Genomic DNA, 19,794 nt, shown 5'->3' on the forward strand with positions numbered 1-19,794 from the left:
GTACATGTGGGAAAATTCTTTTTGCACATATTCGCAATGTTGACTCCACTATGATAGAAATCGACCTAAACACCATAACCATCACTCACCTATAAACACATTTAGATGAGGCATGTGTAGTGGAGGTAGACCATATTCTCTCCTTTACGTCATTTTGACGATTGTAGAGGTCGGGAGGCAATAAGCTCTTTCTTCACCTAAAAAAGATTCTCTCATGTGCACACTTTTAAACTATAGGACTCTTTTCAAAGCAACTATTGGAACGAGAGGGAAAAGTAAGAGAGGTTGCCTTGTAAAGTGTTGTCTTATCATAGAAAAGTACTGGGAGAAGTTGTGTTATATATCATCAAAAGTGTATCGTTGTGTTCACATTCGAATAAATTTAACATTTTGATGGCATATAATACATTTTTATTCAAACTGAGAACATAGGAATGAGCACAGGCCCTATACACCCAGCATGAGCGAGCATTAATTTTACGTAAGTTTTATCTTGGGATTTGGCCCATCTAAATTGATTTTGAAGTACTCCTTTTTTGCATCATTTTTAAGTACTACTAAAACGCATGCTCTGAATCTTGTAAGTCACCCTCCTTAGAACATCTCTACCATATTTGACATATTAACCTACAATGCAAAGATATAACTCAGTCGTCGTTTTTTTATATTGAAAACTGGTTTTTGGTATAGGAGAGAGAAGAAGATCTAATCTTTTTGGTTTCTCCCCATCACCTTAAATACCTATGACATAAGACTTGTTTGCATACACACTATCATATGGCCCCACTCATCGGTGACACAATGTGGTCACCCACACCACTACTCTCCCTCACTCCTGTGCATGTACCAGTCGTCTCTGCCTTCTTTGCTGTGTCAATTATCCGCCATTGTCTCGTCGCAACTTCAGCACTCCGGCCATCCGTGCTACCTCATGCGGAACGCGAGGGATCCTTTTCCCTCTCCCCCACTCTTTCTTGCAAGTCGCCATCATGGCGGCTTGAGGACTACATATCCACAATTAGAAGTGGCCATGATGTGGCGAAGGTAGAAACGAATAGAGACGGTCCGTCCTGGGAGATATATGGTCATTGGAGGAAGGTAAGGAGGGTTGTGAGAGGTTGTGTGGGCGGCATAGATGTTTGCTATGGCGGCGTGTGGTCAAAATCGTTGTCGGCAGGAGCCGTGTCTTAAAATGTGTGCATAGATGCAGTTCTCTGCTCCCACACATGGGTCTAATTTTTGGATCATGCATTGATGGTTACCTATTTGGAGGTACAACTATATAAGAGAGAGAATTTTAGGTAATGACCTAAACATAAGGGAAAAGCAACCCGACCCTGATAGTAAATTTAGTTAACTATATAAGAGCTTTCTTTTTTTGTTAAAGTGACAATTATTATGGATCGATATAACTAATTTATCAAATCTACTGAAGATGGCCGTACAACAAAAGGCTAAAAGGCATCACTTAGCTATGTGACTGCTACTACTACTACCATCACCATTTGGAAATCTGAGTCAAGTGAGGAGTGACTTCGAACCGCAATGTTGCTAGCTTTTTCTGCAACACATAGGTGAATGTTCATACATATCGCAATTGCTCATAATTTTGTAGGATTAGTTGAGGAAATGCACATACATATCTCAATTGCCTACTAGCTAGGTATATTGTATGCTTCGAAATTTGCAATTTCAATCGCAAAGATGTGAGAAAGTGTTTCTCTATGGGGAAGAAACATTAAACAATTTTACAGATCATATACATGGTTGTGGCTGTAATACCCACATCACGAATGTCATACCCAAATTTGGCGGTTGAGTAAGCCCATAAGAGCCATGTACATGTGGAAAATTTGTCTCTGCGTAAACACACCGAGGTAGTAATCAGCTAAACTACCAGAAACAGAAATATTTCTGTGGGCTGAAGACCGACAGGAAAAGTGGGAAACCCGACAGGGAAAGCATTTCCTGTCGGGTGGCCGTCAGGGAAAAACGACAGGGATAGCTCGACAGGGATACCTGCTTTTGCCTGTCGGCCAACCGACAGGAAACATTTCCCTGACGGATATTCCTGACGGTAACCGACAGGGAAACAAGTTTTTGGCAGGTATAGGATGGCCAGGGGTATACGCTATATCCCTGTCGTCGGGCCCGACAGGAAAATTCGCCGCATTTCGCTGTCAGTTAGTCACCGACAGGAATATTCAGTGCATTTCGCTGTCATCTCGTGCCCGACAGGAAATTATATATCACACCCACAATGATTCTGTACTCCTGTCAGTCCAATACCTCCAGCAATTGAATGTACAGATTAATGTTCCATTCAAATTTGTATGTTGCACCTATCACCACAAACCATACCATAACCAAATGCACATGTCAACCACAACCATAAATTAGAAGGATAAAGTTTAGTTTCACACATCTAAGTACATAACAGTTCTTGACAACAAAAGATAAATTGTTCAACTTGCAAGTTGCAAGGATAAGCTTCAGTGCATTACAGACAAAATACATCATACTTCACAACAATAGATCATAGTTCAGAACAGATAACTTGGCTTTAGTGTTTGTTGCAACTACCAAAATGCTATTGTGTTACCAACACTACCATCACTTCTAAAGTCATGTTACCATACTCTGTCAACAAAGGCACTTCCCAGGTTACCATCACTAGCATTCTAAGTCTTGCTTTCCCGATTGTTGGAGTCGTCACCGCCAACAGCTTCACCCGAATCACCATCATCGGTGTTGTCATCCAATGTTTGGGTTCCAATATGAGATGCCCCTACATCAGATTATTTATTTAGACAAACCAGGAGAGGTTATGAAGCAAACTAGAAAAGGCCTCTGAATTAAATGTTGCAGTAAACCATCAGGTAGAAAATATGAATTATTATAACACCACATGGCCTTCTGTGAGTAAACCATCAACACACTGAGTTTGGACAGATTTGGTGAACAAGGTTAGTAGTCATTTTAACTAAGAGAGAGTGATCAAAATAAAAGTAAACATCTACCACAAATGGTGTTTTGAACAGATTTGGCCAAGAAATTAAGTATAGTAAATTCGCTAAGTTGGGATTACATGTGCATGGACGAATCAAGGTGCACTCATACAAGCATATCTTGACATGTTTTGGGTGGGAAATGAGAGGAAGTGGTGCCAACTATCAAGCCAAATCTGTATATAGTACCTTACCAATCAATAAGATCTAAGATATTCATGATATGGCTAATGGCTACTCAAATAACATAATACTCTTTATTTGCAAAGGTTGGCTGACCATCAGTTTGACAAAAAGTTTCAGGAAATAATTTACTTACATGTGGCTGGGACCTTGCTCCATGGTGTAGCTCCTCTGGTAGTTCTTTACCCATCTCCTTAAAAAGGACCTATGAACAAGTATGCAACATTAGAACAGCTGGTAATTTGAACAATTAATCTGAAATATGTACACATATTTGCATGTACCAAGAAGAGTCGTTCATGCATATCCACTTTATTTTGCAGGTACTCATTATGTCGCTTCAGTTCTTCGTTTTCTTGAATAGCTCGTCGCTTCAGTTCTTCGTTTTCTTGAATAGTTCGTCGAAGTGATGCTGAAGTTGACAGCCTCAGTTTCTTCTCTCTAGATGTTGAGATAACATCAGCCTTCTTAATTGCCCCATCCGCTATTGCTAGTCGCCCATGGGGAATGCCACCTGATGATTCATATAACATTTGCCCATGTAACTCTCGCTCCTCCCAATTATCAGGATGTGCGGCTCTAGCCAAATCACGGTAATCATCCTAGAACAATAGTTATTTTAACTTGGATACATGCAGATAGAACCAGTAGTTGGTGATTAGAAGGAGCGAGAACATACGTGGCGTTTTTTAGCACCAATAAGCACAAAGATGAGGCCATGCATGTTCCTTAACCCATGGTATTCCACCTTCCAAGTATTGGCCATATTCAAGCTCTTTTGAACATGCCAACGTGCCATCAAGCCGCTCTCCTTTCTTCTCATAGTAGAACTTCACAGCATCCACACGAACTTGATACATCATGTCTCTCACTTTTTTCATTGCATAGTTGTCAAACACACGATCAACGTCATCCTCCACCTTGTCCGAGTCTTCATCATCCTTCACATGAACCTCAAACAAGTTCTATAAGTTCACACATTTTCATGTCAAATATGCATGTGCAATACAGATTTTCAAAATAACTCCCAAGTACTTGGAACTTGCCCAAAACACTTGCTTCACACGATCTGCTGCTATCTGCCCCTTATCATCTAGAGTATCATCATCATAATAATCAGATCACTCCAAAGCTGGGCGGGTTTTAATGACAACATCACCTTCCTTCTTCTTAATTATGCCGGGTGTTCTCATTTAAGAATGATTCCAAGTTGCATAGTATAGTTGTCCTATTTGGAATTAGGGTCAACATAATTAAATTGCCTAAACAACAAGGCAAGAAGCATTAACTGGTAGGATAATGGTGTCGATCATAAAAGTAAGCACATGTGAAGAAACAACCATACCTGTCACCTTTAAGAGTTTCTTAGATTGGTAGAAGTCCTTGGACAAGTTAGCACCTGGAGGCATAAGTTCATGGATGATTTGTAACACATCATCATATTCCGCAATTGACATATTATACTGAGATTTCATTGCTAGCAAACGCGCTATTGTAGAAAGACGCGAGTGTGTTGTGTTCTCATGGACAATTTCATCAGCACTGCTAACCATCCTATAGAAAGCCTTGGCAGAGGAAGTTGGTTCTTCATCAATTGGTGGAGGACAGGGACCACCTAGGTCAACTAACATATTGTCCATTCGATCAACCATTTGGTCAATTTCATCATGCCTCGCACAATTTGTGGCAGAGGAAAATCTGTCTTGGCTAGGAACATATTTCTCACCATGTTCTGTCCACATTTCATAGTTTTCTCTAAACCCGTATTTATACAAGTGCTTCTCTACCTCATCCCTACTGCGCTTAAAATAATTACGACACTTGGCACATGGACACTTGATTTTACCACCTTCGGCTACGCCGGGAAAAGAGAATGCATGGTCTAGAAATCAGTCGGTTTGTTAAAGCCATGGGTTAGAAGGAATTTGACCAAACTGCCAACCACTATACATCCATGTAAGATCTGCCATTTAACAAATTCTATGTTGAAAATGGAATATATCAGCTATTTAATTATTTAAGCTCAACACATCATACTTAAGATGAGCTATTTAGCAACAACACATATATAGTAATTGGAAGCAAACAGATGTACACAAAAGATAAAAATGTAATGCTGGAAGTTTAATGCTTACCAAAGGCTTGCTGAAATAGTGAAAAATGTGGAGTCACCAAGCTGGCCAAGAAACTCCCAAAGTCCACTAGCAAATCCAAGATCTAATCCTATTACACACAACATAACCATTTGAGATAATTAGCATAAGGATAGTAGGAAATGAAAAAGAAGGAGCTCAAAAAAAAAATCCCAATAGCAAAATAATGAAAAACTTTGGTAAGCATTATCGGACCATAAAACAAGACATGCATAGATATATTAGAGAAATTGACCGAATATTAAACAACAACAAGCATGCAGTACTAACCACTACCTTGATAATCAGCAGTCGTTTAACTCTGTTTTCTTTCTCATCAACAAGTGAAATAACTTCAGAAGTCCTGTAACCTAGGAGATGTAAAAAAAAAGATTTGACTTTTAGACTTTGGTTTTGGCAATCTAATCAGCAAGACAAAGTATTTGATAGTCTACTGGAAGAAAAACAAGTGCCAAATCAGGGTAGGCGTACAGATTTGTATGTCTCTTTCCAGCACGAATCTGATAGGGCCTAATAATATGCCGTGGATGGGTAACTGACACAACCCAACTCTATAAAATCCATCCAAATAGCTAGTAGCTTATTCCTAGATGGATTAGGCATGCTACTGTCAGCAACGGGGCGATTCAGCCATATGGGCTCCTCCGCCACTTGCAACAAATAAATCTCAAATGCCATATGGGCGTCTGTACAGCAAAGGGTGGTACCTGGATTGGAAAGGGCGCCACTCAGGGAAGGATGCGGTGGTCCAGTGGACGACGGCCACGGGGTCGTTGACGGCGGCCAAGGGGTCGTTGACGGTGGCCCTCCTCCGGAAGCGCTGGGAGATTACCAGCGACACTTCGGGCAGCGGGTGGTCAGTCTACTGACCAGCGAATCAGGCGGAGGGGGCGAACGAGAGGATGGAATAGGCGAGGGATTTGGGGGCGCAGCCGACGGCGAGGGATTCGGGGCGCAGCCGGCCGCTGGCCGCTGGAAAGAGAGCTAGGTTGGGGGCTGAGATTTGGGGGAGAATGTTCGAGAGTTAGCTAGGTTTGGAGCAATTTGGGGATAGAGCCCATATGTTTTTTTTTTTTGAGAAAATGGCGGGCTCGAATTGGCAAAGCGGCGGGACATGGGCTACTTTTGGCGCGAATTAGATGAATCTGTGGCGTCAAATGGGCTATTCCTGTGGGCCGAGAAGCGACCGATAAGTATATTATTATTTCTGTGAGTCCATGGACAAGCGCACAGGAAAATTAATCTATTCCTCGCGTGTAGTTGCGGCCCGACAGTAGAAGCCCATTTCCCTGTGCGATAACGCGGGCCTGATAGGAAAATAAGAGACTCATAGAAATATTTCAGTTTCTGGTAGTGTAAACACCAAAACCATCAATTAATCTTATATGAACACGGTTAGTCGATGAGGCATGTGTAGTTCATATCCTCTCATTTGCGTCATTTTAACGGGTGCAAAGGCCCGGGGGACAATAAAGCTCTTTCTTTATCTAAAAAGAATTCTCTCATCCGCACACTCCAAACTATGGGACGCTTTTCAAAGCAACAATAGAACGAGAGAAAAAGTGAAAGAGTGTGTGTAAAGTGAAGTCTTTATCAAAAGAAAAAAAAGTTAAGTGGAGTCTCATCGTATAGAAGAGATGTTTTTTTGTCTTCACTTCACTGTGAAATTCACACAGGTATTACCTTCGTTTGGAAAACAGATTCCAAGCTTAATTAAGTTCCCTATATCCAAATTAGTGAGATACTGGACAGAAGCTTAGAAGTGAATCATGCGATCCTTTGAACTCTATAAAGTACTCAGGAGTCATGACAGTACGGCAGTTAAGCAGCATGACGCAAGCAACCCTAGAAGATGCTTGGAAACTTGTATTGGAATCGCCGTTAGTACTTGATTACACGGAATTTAACATATACTAGTACGTACTACTACACTCACACATGCATATACACAGAATTTTGTTTGGAAGTTATACTACCATACAAGAGGTATATACGTACTACTACACTCACACATGCATATACCCAGTTCCTCCAGGCGTCGCCACCTCCTCCACCTCTCCCACCGCCGCCACCGCCCCCGTTCCCTCCGCCTTGGTAGTGTGCGGCCAGGCAGAGCAGCACCGCGCAGAGCCGCCTCGCCTTGCCTGACATGGCCGTCTCCTGTTTCTGGCAACACACCAGTAGGCACGTCGCTGTGCAGAATGTGCAGTCCCTCCTCTCACTATCGCTCGTCTTCGATCTCTGCGCTTCCCGGAGTCGTGGTTTTGCGGCAAAAATAACAAATATGACCTATGGATGAAACTATTTCACAAATTAAACTGTGTTTGAAAATTTTCATCCGACTGACCCTTTTGTGTAGCGCCCGACATATAGGCATCACATTACACTGTGCAACGTCTAGCTCTCAGGCGCTACACACCTAGCTAGAGCCGCACCTCAGAATGTCTGAAAAATGCTAAGTCAATGTGCAACGCCTGAGAGTTAGACGCTATACTGTATAGTGTGTAGGCGTTGCACAGCATGCGATATGCAAACCCATGCACAAAGTTAATTTAACACGCAGGAGAGGGCAAGGAAACAAGCAGACAAAAGAGCCTGCAAGCAGAGGTACGACGCGCAGCATGTCTGGATGGACATGTGCTTTCATGCATGCATGCATGCAGGAGAAAAAGTGGTATAAGTATACTAGTATAGGTAGTATATATGAACATGGTAAGTGGAAAAAATATTTGGGCCGGGTCCACACCGTGCCATGCATGCATGGGCTTGCCCTGTGTAGAGTGTGTCCACACCGTGACGTTGGGTGAAGTCACTAGTGCAACACCTACACGCTAGGCGCTACACTATACAGTGTGGCGTCTAGCTCTCAGGCGTTGCACATTGACTGAGTATTTTTCAGGTAGTCTGGGATGCGATGCTGGATATGCGTGTAGCGTCTCAGAGCTAGGCGTTGCACAGTATAGTGTGACGTCTAGATGTCGGGCGCTAGACAAAAAAATTAGTTGAGTGAATTTTTTTAAACAGAGTTTAGTTTGTAAAATAGTTTCATTCATAGGTCAAATTTATCAATTCTGCCTGGTTTTGCGCCTTATATGAACGAATGAGAGGGACAGGAAGGACGCCGGAAATTGCGTAACCTTGCTCCTTGCTTTTTCTCAGAATTACGGCTAGGCCACTTCGTGCTGCGCTAGCTGTTACCGTAACTACCCGCCCTAGACGTGTAGATCACACGTCGTGCTAAGCATGGCTACATGCGTACGGACAGCAGGTACAAATACTTCCGTGTAGGCTACCGATAGTTGCCTGAATATAACACGGAAACGCAATTCGCTGCCCGAGCTCGTCTGCACCTTATGAACAGTAAATTCAAAATAAATATATAAAATATAAAATTTCTAAAAAAAATTAGGTGGCAGATATTTCAATGCGTGATATTCATACCAAATTTCAGCTTGTTCGAACATCTGAGTAGCTCCTGGAAAAAAAGACAAAATCGGTCAAAACAGTACATGAACTGTAAATTTTTTCTTGCAGCCCAAAATTTTGTCTTTTTTGCTGAGAGCTACTGAAATACATTCTCTCCCTATAACGTACTCTTTCCGTCCCATAATGTAAGACATTTTTTTGACTCTAGTGTAGTGTCAAAAAACGTCTTACATTATGGGATGGAGGGAGTACTTGGGATTCTTTTGAAACGAATCATATCAACCAAAATCATAGTTGTCACATAAAGTGGAGTAATGTCATGAAAAAAGAGTTATTTTCCTATTATAAAACCACAGATGAGTAAACCCCCACCTAGCAACAACTATAAGAATCCAACTTGACCCACCCGTCAAAGAGGCAGATGGCCAGGTGATGAGGTGTAAAATTAACAAACATACCACACCACTTGACTATTTGACTATTACTAGCATTTGGAAAATAAATTCTAAGTCGAGTGAGGTAGTAATTTTGAAGGCTGCCTTTGCTAGTGTATCAATCCACTAGCTAGATATGTTCCCATATGTGATCTTTGGTAGGTTTTCTTGGGGGATTGCTCATAAGTATTGCAATTGCCCACATGATAGGTCTATATGCTTCCAAAAAAAATTCAATCACAAACTTAAAGCTAGTGTTTCTCTATTGGAAATGAGTCATGTCTTAACACTTTCCGAGATCAAATATACAAGTACACGGGGTGTGGGTGTAAAATGCATAAATGAATCTTAAACACAATTGACGGCAGAGTAAGCCCATGACACCCATGTACATGTGAAAAAAATTGTTTTTGCACATATTCCCTATTTCAACCCCCACTATGATAGAAATCAACTTAAAGACCATAACCATCACTCACCTATAAACACATCCAGATGAGGCATGTCTAGACCATATTCTCTCCTTTGCGTTATTTTGGTGGTTGTAGAGGCCGGGAGGCAATAAGCACGCAAAAAAGTTCCTCTCATGTGCACACTTTTCAACTATGGGACTCTTTTCAAAGCAACCGTGGGAACGAGAGGGAAAAGTACGAGAGGTTGCCTTGTGAAGTGTTGTAGTATCATAGAAAAGTACCAGGAGAAGCATGTATTATATATCATCAAAAGCATATCATTGTGTTCACATTTGAATAAAGCTAAACATTTTGATGGCATATAATACATTTTTACTCAAATTGAGCACATAGGAATGCGTACACGCCCTATACAGCCAAAATAAGCGAGCATTAATTTTACGTAAGTTTTATCTTGGAATTTGGCCCATCTAGATTGATTTTTAAGTACTACTTTTTGCATCATTTTTAACTCACTACTAAAACATAAGCATTGAATCTTGTAAGTCACTCCCCTTAGAACATATCTAGCATATTTGACTTATTAACATACAATGCAAAGACATAACACATCCGTCAATTTTTTATACTGGAAATTGGTTTTAGGTATAGGAGAGAGAAGAAGATCTAATATTTTGGGTTTTCCTCCGTCACCTTAAATACATATGACATAAGACTTGTTTGCATACACACTGTCATATAGCCCGTTCATCGATGACCCAATGTGGTCACCCACACCACTACTCTCCCTTGCTCCTGTGCATGTGACACTCGTCTCCCCCTTCTTTATTGTGTTAATTATCCACCATTGCCTTGTCGCTGCTTTGGCACTCCGGCCATCCTTGCTACCTCATGCGGCACGCGAGGGATCCTTTTCCCTCTCCCCGCCTCTTTTTTGCAAGTCACCGGCATGGCAGCTTGACAGACTACATATCCACAATTAGAAGTGGTCGTGATGCTGTGAAGGTAGGAACGAATAGATGTGGGCTGGTCTGGGAGATATATGGCTGTTGGAGGAAGGTAAGGAGGGTTGTGAGAGGTCGTGTGGGCAGCAGAGATGTCTGCGGTGGTGTTGGGTGGTCAAAAGCATTGTCGGTGGGTGGTCGGAGCCGTGGCTTAAAATGTCTGCATAGATGCAGTTCTTTGCTCCCACGCGTGGGTCTGATTTTTGGTTCATGCGTTGGTGGTTACCTATTTGGAGGTACAAATAAGAGAGATAAATTTAGGTAATGACCTAAAGATAAGGGAATAGCAACCCGGCCCCGGTAGGTAATCCGTTAGAGTTTTTTTTTTTTGTCAAAATGACAATTTTTAGGGATAGATATAACTAATTTATCAAACCAACTAAATATGTTCGTACAACAAAATGCTAAAAGGCATCACTTAGCTATGTGACTACTACTACTACTACCACCGTTCGGAAATTTGAGTTGAGTGGGGAATGACTTCGAAGAGCAATGTTGCTAGCTTTTTCAGCAGCACACAAGCGAATGTTCATACATATTGCAATTGCTCATACTTTGGTAGGATTAATTGAGGAAATGCTCATACCTATCTTAGTTGTCCACTAGCTAGGTATATTATGTATGCTTCGAAAAATTTGCAACTTCGATTGCAAAGACGTGAGGTAGCGATTCTCTATGAGGAAGAAATCATTAAACAATTTGAGAGATCATATACATGGTTGTTGGTGTAATATCCACACCACGAGTGTCATACTCAAAGTTGACGATGGAGTAATCCCATAAGAATGTGGAAAATTTGTCTCGTGTAAACGCATCAAGGTAGGAATCAGCTAAACACCATAACCATCAATTAATCTCATATGAACACAATTAGACGAGGCATGCGTAGTTCATATTCTCTCATTTGCGTCATTTTGATGGGTGCAGAGGCCCGGGAGACAATAAAGCTCTTTCTTTATCTAAAAAGATATTCTCTCCTCCGCACACTTGCAAATTATGAGACGCTTTTCAAAGCAACCATGGAAACGAGAGAAAAAGTAAGCGAGTGTATGTAAAGTGAAGTATTTATTAAAAAAAAGTTAAGGGGAGTCTCATTGTATAAAAGAGATGGTTTTTTCTCTTCACTATGAAATTCACACAGGTATTACCTCGTTTGGAAAATATATTCCGAGATTAATTAAGTTCCCTACATCTAAATTAATGAGATACTTGTTGAGTATATGTGTTATATGCATATTGTGTATTGGGTCTGCCTCCTAGTTCCTTGTATAATTGAGATCCGTGACCCATTTTTGTACATCATGTATACATGTCTATGCACGAGACAATACATGGTGCAATCATATATGGTATCCGTTTTTAGGTTTTACCCCTAGTCTTCCGCTGTCGCCGCCGCCGCCACGCGTCTCCTCCACGCCGCCACCGCCTCCCCTTCGCCGCCGCCCGCGCAACCCCGCGCCGGCCGCCGCTACTCTGCCCGTCCGCATCGCGTCGCTCCATCCCGCGTCGCTTCCCCGCTGCCGCCAGCCCCGCGCCGCTCCACGTGCTGCGCCTCGCTACAGCTGCTGCGCCTCGCTTCACCTACAGGCTGACTAGAGACTCCGTACCAAACTAGCATCAAGCCGATTATTTCTAGTTGGACGTGTACTACTTTACTATAAGTCAAAGGGAAAAGTATCTAGTGCTCCCAGGCTTAGGATGTTCCCGGTGCTTCAAATGTCCGAAGCTAACTAGCAGCCGATGTCTGTCTTGATCGATTCCGGCAAGACACAACACAGGCACATGTGAATCTTACCTGTCCCGCTGCCTGCCCTGCGTAGAACCACCCGTCAAGCCACGCTAAATCGCCTCGCTACTAAATTGCCTCCAGCCGCCCAATGGCCTCATTGCCGCAAAATCGCCTCGCTGCTAAATCGCCTCCAGCCGCCCAATGGCCTCACTGCCGCCAAATCGCCTCGCTGCCGCTGCATCATGCGTCAAGCCGCTACATCACGCGCCAAGTCGCTTCGCTGCCGCTGCATCACGCGCCTGCCCATCTGCCAGAAGAGCCGTCCGAGCAGTCCGCACGCTGACCGCCGCTGCCCAGCCGTCGCCGTCGGACTGCGATGGCGTCCACCGGCCTGTCCACTGTAGCCTATGTCGTCCCGCCATCGGCGTCCTACGGTGCGGCCCCGCCAGACCGTTCCGACTTGCTGCACGGCCCGGCTTCGCTGCACCCGCTGGTGTACGTCGCTGCCCCATCACCGGCGCTCTTCAGTCAGTCCGCCGTCGCCCCACCGCCGGCATCGACTCTGCCCGTCGATCCCTCGCTGTTGCGCGGCGCGTTCGACAAGCCCGTGTACGAGGCTCCTGGGTACTGGTGGGGGTCGTCCGGAGGCCAGCACTCGTTCGCCGGGCCACAGCCAGACGGCACCCATCACCTGCAGCATCTGTCAGCGGGCCAGCAGGTTCTTCCGGCGAGCCATCTGGCCTACCCGGCACCGCAGTTGCAGCCAGGGCTGCTTCCCATACCGTTTGGACCATACCCACCGCCGCTGCCGAGCGGTGGCTACGGCCTCCCCATGGCGTCTCCGTCCCCCTCGTCGGCCCTGTCGCTGGCGCCCTGGGACCCGGTGCTCCTTCCTGCACTGCATGCTGCTCCTACGCCGAACAACTACACCGGAGGTGATGATTGGTACATGGACACCGGGGCTATAGCTCACATGTTTGCTCATCTTGATAATCTTGCCTCCTTCACTCCCGTCACCACCGACCGTCGCATCATTGTCGGCGACGGTTCCACACTCCCTATCACATATGTCGGGCACATTTCTTTTCCTTCTAATTCCATGCCTATTACTTTGTCTAACAAATTTGTGTCACCTCATCTTATTAAGAACCTTGTTTCCATTTGTCGTTTAACTCGTGAAAATATTGTTACTCTTGAATTTGACGGGCTTGGATTTTGTGTCAAGGACGCTCGCATCAGGATGGTACTTCACCGATGTGACAGCTTCGACGAGCTCTATCCGGTGCATTCGCCGTCTACCTCCACCACCGCACCGGTTGCTCTCTCCGCCGGTGTCGATCTCTGGCACGCTCGTCTGGGTCATCCCAACCCCGTCACACTTCGTCATATTCTTAGGAGTTTCAGTTTCAGTTGCCATAAGATAGAGGATCACACATGTTATGCCTGTCGTGTCGGCAAACATGTTCTCCTCCCGTTTAATAATTCCACCACCATCGCGTCTTTTCCTTTTCAGTTGATTCATAGCGATGTGTGGACCTCTCCGGTTCCTAGTAATTCCGGCTATTTATATTATCTGATTATCCTTGATGATTATTCTCGTTATGTGTGGACTTTTCCTTTGTGCAGAAAGTCGGATGCATTTTCCACTTTGACGGCTTTTTACTCCTATGTCAGCACGCAGTTTGGGCGTCCCATCCTTGCTCTTCAGACTGACAATGGAAAAGAGTTCGACAATCTTGCTTTCCGCACTTTTTTGTCGCATCACGGCACAGTTTTTCGTTTCACATGTCCGTATACTTCACAACAGAACGGTCGAGCCGAACGCGTCCTTCGCACTCCGAACGACTGCGTTCGCACGCTCCTGTTTCATGCCAACGTGCCGCCTTATTTCTGGCCGGATGCACTCGCCACTGCATCACTTCTTCTTAACATTAGACCCTGCCGCCCACGGTGGAACTACGCACCTCACCATCTTCTCTTTGGTACGCCCCCATCTTATGATGGCTTGCATATTTTTGGGTGCCTTTGCTATCCCAGCATTGCCGACACTGCTTCTCACAAGTTTGCACCTCGATCTGTCGCTTGCATCTTCATCGGCTACCCCTCCAACTCCAAGAGATATCGGTGCTATGATCCCGTCTCCCATCGTGTGTTCACTTTTCGGCACGTTTACTTTGATGAGCATGTGTTTCTGTTTCACCAGGTACCCCGGCTGTTCCTTCCGCCACTGGTGATGCGGGCTCCTCGACACCTCTCCTAGCTAGGGCGCCCGGGCGTCTCTCTTGGCCCGCCCCTGGCTTTGAGGCGCGCCCCCCGCATGCGGCGCCTCCTACAGCCGCGGCACTGGCGCCCCCGACGTTGGCACCCGTGGCTCCTCCGGTGCCCGCGGCGCCCCCGACGCCCCCGGTGCCCGCGGCGCCCCCGGTGCCTGCTCCCCCCCGGCGCACCCGAGGTTGGCGCCCGCGGCCCCCTCGGCGCCCCCGGTGCCCCGGCCCCCTCGGCGCCCGTGGCCGGTCCGGTCACCCGCGCCCGTACGGGCGTTTTTTTGCCCGAGCTCGCGCTACGCCTCGGCTGACTACGTCCATGCGGCGTCCACCTCTAAGCCGTCGCCATTGCCGTCCTTCGTTCGAGCCGCTCTTCGTGACCCGCTCTGGATGGCTGCGATGCAAGAGGGGTTTGTCGCCCTGTTACGCAACCAGACGTGGCAGCTTGTTCCCCGTCCCCGACACGCCAACGTGATTACCGGAAGTGGGCCTTTAAACACAAGCTCTGTCCTGATGGTACCCTTGATTGCTACAAAGCGCGCTGGGTCGTTCATCGCTTTTGACAGCGTGCTGGCATCTACTTCACCGTGAAAGCACAAGTGCTCCCTAGGTGGTTTTGATAATTGATGACAACATATCTCTTGTTGGACTAACATTTCAATCTAGCATGTTTCAGATAAGTTCAACAATGGAGTGGCATGGACTAAAGGTTGTGGGAACTCCTTCAAGATGCTAGGGACAAAGGATTGGCTAAAGCTTCAAGCTCAAGACTCCTCATTTTACATTTTAGTGATCCAAGATCACATTGAGTCTTTAGGAAAAGCCAATACTATCAAGGAGGGATGAGGTGTTGCTTAATGAGCCTCTTGCTTCATGTGCTTAGTGATATGCTCCAAAACCCTCAACTACTTTCCCATATCCACATATGACCTAAACCCTAAGCCAAACTCGGTCCTACCGATTCTTCCTATCCGGCGCCACCGAGTTTCACTTGTCATAAGCCACTGCCAAACCCTAATCATTTCGGTCTCACCGATGGGATCTCGGTCTCACCGAGATGGGCTTGCAAACTCTCTGTTACCCATTGCAATATTATCGGTCCCACCGAGATATGCAATCGGTTCCACCGAGTTTGCTTGGCCAAATCTCAGTTTCACTTATTACCCAAATCGGTCCCACCGAGTTTGAGTAATCGGTCAAACCGAGTTTTGGATTTACCCTAACCCTAGCACATCGGTCCCACCGAGTTGATCCGGTCGGTCCCACCGAAATCTCTAACGGTCACTAGGTTTACATTTTCGGTCCGACCGAGTTTATTGATTCGGTCCCACCGAGATTGGAAAACTGTGTAACGGTTGGATTTTGTGTGGAGGCTATATATACCCCTCCACCTTCTTCTCATTCGATGAGAGAGCCATCAGAACACACACACCATTCCAACTCATATGTTCTGAGAGAGAACCACCTACTCATGTGTTGAGACCAAGATATTCCATTCCTACCATATGAATCTTGATCTCTAGCCTTTCCCAAGTTGCTTTCCACTTAAATCTTCTTTCCACCAAATCCAAATCCTATGAGAGAGAGTTGAGTGTTGGGGAGACTATCATTTGAAGCACAAGAGCAAGGAGTTCATTACCTACACACCATTTGTTACTTCTTGGAGAGTGGTGTCTCCTAGATTGGCTAGGTGTCACTTGGGAGCCTTCGACAAGATTGTGGAGTTGAACCAAGGAGTTTGTAAGGGCAAGGAGACCGCCTACTTCGTGAAGATCTACCGCTAGTGAGGCAAGTCCTGTGTGGGCGATGGCCATGGTGGGATAGACAAGGTTGCTTCTTCGTGGACCCTTTGTGGGTGGTTGCTTCTTCATGGACCCTTCGTGGGTGGAGCCCTGTGTGGACTCATGCAACCGTTACCCTTGGGTGGAGCCCTGTGTGGACTCGCGCAACCGTTACCCTTCGTGGGTTGAAGTCTCCATCAACGTGGATGTAGGATAGCACCACCTATCCGAACCATGGGAAAAACATCCGTGTCTCCAATTGCGTTTGAATTCTCCAAACCCTTCTCTTTACATTCTCGCAAGTTGCATGCTTTACATTCCGCTGCTCATATACTCTTTGCATGCTTGCTTGATATGTATTGTGTGTGTTGAAATTGTGCCTAAACTCCACTTAAACCAAAAAAGCTTAAAAATTGCAACTTGAGCATTATGTGTCTAATCACCCCCCTCTAGACACATCTACTTCTAGATCCGACAAGTGGTATCAGAGCTTTGGTCTCCATTGCCTTGGTTTAATCACCATTGGAGGAAGATGGATGTGTCTACATTAGGGAGTCTTAGGCATAGAGTGCCTATTCTTGATGGAGAGTACTTTCATGAGTGGAAAAATGAGATGCTTGTAATCTTCAATCAATATCATTTGAACAAGTACATTGCTAGCCCTTGTGCACCCCATATTGATCCCTTGCATCCTACCCTAGATGAAGATATTGACATGATTCGCAATCTTAGAACTATTCAACTCATCATTAGAGGATTGCCCAAAAATTTGATTGCTAGTTTGCCTACTCAAAATTGCGCCTATACTATATGGAAATTTCTTGAGGAACGGTTTCCCAATCATTCCTTGAAAACTTTGGATGAAATTCTCCATAAATCTATTGCCTTGAGTAAGATGAACTCTAGTGATCCTAGTTTTGGAAATGATGAATCACAAGATCATGATGAACATGAATATTACGATGAGGATGATAGTGACTTCGATCTTGATGATGCAATGAGATATTTTGGTCTTATGGCAAATCTTCGAGGATATGAATCAGGAGGAAAGGAATGGGTTCTTGATAGTGGATGTATTGATCATATGACCGGAGATGAAGAGATGTTTCGTGAGCTTGCTGAAAATGACAACCCTTGAAAATATGTCACCTTTGGTGATAATTCAAAGGGTAAAGTGGTTGGCCTTGGTAAGGTGGCCATCTCACATGATAGTTCCATTCAAAATGTCATGCTCGTTGAATCTCTTGGCTACAACTTACTTTCAGTATCTAGACTTGCTGATTTCGGTTTGAATGTCCTATTTACTGAGGTAGATTGCCAAGTATTTCGTCGAGACAATCATAAAATGGTCTTTACGGGTATGCGTAGAGGAGATCTTTACATTGTCGATTTCTCTAAAAAGGCTCAACCTAAAACTTGCTTTGTTGCTAAATCCTCAAAAGGTTGGTTGTGGCATAGACGACTAGGTCACGTTGGCATGAGAAACCTTGACAAGCTTGTTAAAGGAAATCATATCCTTGGAGTTAACGATATCATATTTGATAAGGATAGACTTTGCAGTGCTTGTCAAGCAGGTAAACAGGTTGGAGGAAGACATCCCGTGAAGAACATCATGACCACAAGGAGGCCACTCGAGCTACTTCACATGGATCTTTTTGGTCCCAACGCCTACAAGAGTCTCGGTGGAAATTCTTTTGGTCTAGTTATAGTTGATGACTTTTCAAGATTTACGTGGGTGTTCTTTCTTAATGACAAGTCGCAGGTCCAGAAGATCTTCAGAAACTTCGCTAGGAAAGCCCAAAATCAGTTTGATGTGAAGATCAAGAAGGTTCGGAGTGACAACGGAACGGAGTTCAAGAACGCAAATGTGGACACCTTTCTTGACGAAGAAGGGATTTCACAAGAGTTCTCGGCTACGTACACACCTCAACAAAATGGAGTTGTTGAGAGGAAGAACCGGACGCTCGTCGAAATGGCAAGAACGATGCTTGATGAATACAAGACGCCAAAGCACTTTTGGGCAGAAGCGGTTGAGACAGCTTGTCACGCAACAAATCGCTTATATCTTCACAAGCTACTCGGCAAGACGGCATACGAGCTCCTCACCGGTAACAAGCCTCAAGTTGGATACTTTCGAGTATTCGGCTCAAAGTGCTACATTCTTGATAAGCATCGTCGTTCAAAGTTTGCTCCTAAATCTCATGAAGGTTTTCTACTTGGTTATGGCTCAAACTCTCACACTTACCGTGTCTACAACAATTTCACCCGAAAGGTTGAAGAGACGGTAGATGTGAAGTTTGATGAATCTAATGGCTCGCAAGTAGAGCAATTGCCAATTGATGTAGGAGACAAAGACCCTTCAGAAGCAATTCAAGACTTGTCCATTGGCAAAATTCGTCCAACGGAGGTGAAGGAGAGTACTTCATCCGTCCAAGTGGAAGCTTCTACTTCACGACAAGGTGAACCAAGAATCGACACGGAAGCATCCACAAGTGGGACACATCAAGATGAAGAAAACGAGGAAATACGTCAAGACGAACATCAACAACCTCCTTCTTCACCACGACAAGAGAACGACGACGTCAACAATGAAGAAGGCCAAGAAGAAGAACAAGATGAAGAAGATGTTCAACGAAGACCCAAGCAAAAGCTCTCACGAGTTCGAGCAAGAATTGCCAAAGATCATCCCGTCGAGCAAATCCTAATGATATACAAACCGGGAGAATCACTCGCTCAAAAACTCGTTTAGCTAACTTTTGTGAAAACTATTCATTCATCTCTAGCATTGAACCTATGAAGGTTGAGGAAGCATTGGAAGATCCAGATTGGATAAACGCTATGCATGAAGAGCTACATAATTTTGAGAGAAACCAAGTTTGGACATTGGTTGAGAAGCCCGACAACAACCACAACATCATTGGTACCAAATGGGTGTTTCGCAACAAGCAAGATGAAGATGGACAAGTGGTTCACAACAAAGCACGTCTCGTCGCCCAAGGATACACACAAGTCGAAGGTATGGACTATGGTGAGACGTATGCTCCCGTTGCTAGACTTGAGTCCATTCGCATCTTACTTGCCTATGCTAATCACCATAATATCACCTTGTACCAAATGGACATTAAAAATGCTTTTCTAAATGGTGAAATAGAGGAGGAAGTTTATGTCAAACAACCTCCTGGCTTTATCAATCCCAAGAAACCAAATCATGTTTACAAACTTCACAAAGCTCTTTATGGTCTTAAACAAGCTCCTAGAGCATGGTACAAATGCTTGACCAAGTTCCTTACTACAAGTGGTTTTGAAATTGGTAAAATTGATTCTACTCTTTTTACTAAGAGGGTTAATGGAGAACTATTTGTATGCCAAATTTATGTTGATGATATCATATTTGGTTCA

The 19,794-nt window shown here is 44.6% G+C and overlaps 1 long non-coding RNA gene across 5 annotated transcripts; it reads right to left on the reverse strand.

Moving 5' to 3' along the window:
• Nucleotides 1–3,360: 3,360 nt before the first annotated feature.
• On the reverse strand, nt 3,361–6,391 carry LOC125523138 (uncharacterized). Of its 5 annotated transcripts, none has more exons than XR_007290125.2 (7): nt 6,052–6,385; nt 5,621–5,694; nt 5,327–5,414; nt 4,537–4,590; nt 3,871–4,419; nt 3,476–3,705; nt 3,361–3,396 (listed from the first exon to the last, which is right to left on the reverse strand). It is a non-coding gene; the product is annotated as an uncharacterized LOC125523138 (long non-coding RNA). The 5 variants fall into 5 exon arrangements; XR_015607704.1 differs by lacking the exon at nt 3,361–3,396 and adding an exon at nt 5,816–5,930 and having other exon boundaries at nt 3,654–3,793; nt 3,871–4,453; nt 6,052–6,391; XR_015607701.1 differs by lacking the exon at nt 3,361–3,396 and adding an exon at nt 5,816–5,930 and having other exon boundaries at nt 3,654–3,793; nt 6,052–6,390.
• Nucleotides 6,392–19,794: the final 13,403 nt, after the last annotated feature.

This window comes from Triticum urartu, chromosome 1A (assembly GCF_056163025.1).
Source record: "Triticum urartu cultivar PI428250 chromosome 1A, HENAU_Tu73, whole genome shotgun sequence".
NCBI lineage: Eukaryota > Viridiplantae > Streptophyta > Magnoliopsida > Poales > Poaceae > Triticum > Triticum urartu.